The sequence below is a fragment of the Thamnophis elegans genome, unplaced genomic scaffold (genome assembly GCF_009769535.1).
Source record: "Thamnophis elegans isolate rThaEle1 unplaced genomic scaffold, rThaEle1.pri scaffold_163_arrow_ctg1, whole genome shotgun sequence".
Taxonomy (NCBI): domain Eukaryota; kingdom Metazoa; phylum Chordata; class Lepidosauria; order Squamata; family Colubridae; genus Thamnophis; species Thamnophis elegans.
Window position 1 is genome coordinate 42,501 of NW_022473632.1, and position 1,733 is coordinate 44,233.

Genomic DNA, 1,733 nt, shown 5'->3' on the forward strand with positions numbered 1-1,733 from the left:
GTGTGAATGTTTCTTGACCAACTAGATGCCATCTTCAAAATATTATCTATATTCTACAGTCCTCCTCTTATTCCTCCTCCTCCTCCTCCTCCTCTTCTTCTCCTCTTCCTCTTCTCCTCCTCCTCTTCTTCTCTTTCTCCTCCTCTTCTTCTCTTCCTTTTCTTCCTCTTCCTCCTCCTCTTCCTCTTCTCCTCCTCCTCCTCTTCTCCCCTCCTCCTCTCCTCCTCCTCTTCTTCTCCTCTTCCTCTTCTCGTCCTCCTCTTCTTCTCTTCCTTTTCTTCTTCTTCTTCCTTCTCCTCCTCCTCTTCCTCTTCTCCCCCTCCTCCTCTTCCTCCTCCTCCTCTTCTCCCCCTCCTCTTCTTCTCTTCCTCTTCTTCTCTTCCTCTTCCTCTTCTTCTCTTCCTTTTCTTCCTCTTCCTCCTCCTCCTCTTCCTCTTCTCCTCCTCCTCTTCTCCCCTCCTCCTCCTCTCCTCCTCCTCCTCTTCTCCCCTCCTCCTCTCCTCCTCCTCTTCTTCTCCTCTTCCTCTTCTCCTCCTCCTCTTCTTCTCTTCCTTTTCTTCCTCCTCCTCCTCCTCCTCTTCCTCTTCTCCCCCTCCTCCTCTTCTCTCCCTCCTCCTCCTCTTCTCCTCCTCCTCTTCTTCTCTTCCTCTTCCTCCTCGTCTTCTCTTCCTCTTCTTCCTCTTCCTCCTCCTCCTCTTCTCCCCCTCCTCCTTTTCTCTCCCTCCTTCTCTCCCTCCTCTCCTCCTCCTCCTCTTCTTCTCTTCCTCTTCTTCCTCTTCCTCCACCTCTTCTTATTCTCCTCCTCCTCCTCCTCTTCTTCTTCTCCTGCTCCTCCTCCTCCCCCCCCCGCCTCCTCTCCACCCACACCATCTCTTCCTAGCATTCATCATGTTACCTAGCTGGGTCATGAAATGTCCGCAAGAAAAGAACCAAGCTCAGAAGACACCAAGCCCCCCCCCCCCCTGCAAAAACAAGTTGTCCATACCTTTGTCCACTACAGAATTATTTGGAAAATCAGAAGGAAGGGCAAGTCTTACAGAGGAATATTTTTTTTTCTGCCCCTCCTGCTAAACATGGCCTCCTTCAACTGGGGGCACTCCAGGTTGTTAGGCCTCCGTTTGCTCCCCGGAGGGCATCCTAACTAGTGTGGCCTGTTGGATACCCCCCTGCCCTCTTGACCAGTGAGCCTCAAGCCTCAAATCATTATTTTCTCTACAGGGAATTGTTGAGAAAAAGCCTAAATTTAGAAAGCACCGATGAACGCTTAGGCAAAACAAAAACAAAGCACTTTTTGAGTGTGATTATGTGCCTGTGTGCGTGTGTGCGGGCGTGCCTGTGTGTGTGTGTGTGTGTTTCTTTGCTTTGTTGGATCAAAAAGTTGGATTTGGCTGTGCTTCTTTCCCAACAGAAGCTCTTTCGCAGCTGATCTCAGGCAAGTCAAAATAAGCAGTGAAATGTTTCTTTACTTTAAAAAATCCGAGAGTTGGAAATCTTTTTCGTATATCTCCCGGGTGTGCTTCTAAGTGTATTTTAAGTATATTATTGTGCCTCGAGAGAGAGACGGACCTTTCAGAAAGCATTAAAATAAACCTTCCCAAGGTTGTAGAGCGTTACTGTTTAAAAAGAAAGAAAAACTCACAGACGGATCTGCTCTTATTCTTTTCCTCTGCCGATTTCTGTCCTTTACTCCCCGAAAGAAAAGCCGGAGTTTGATGCAAGGGTTTGAAAAGCCG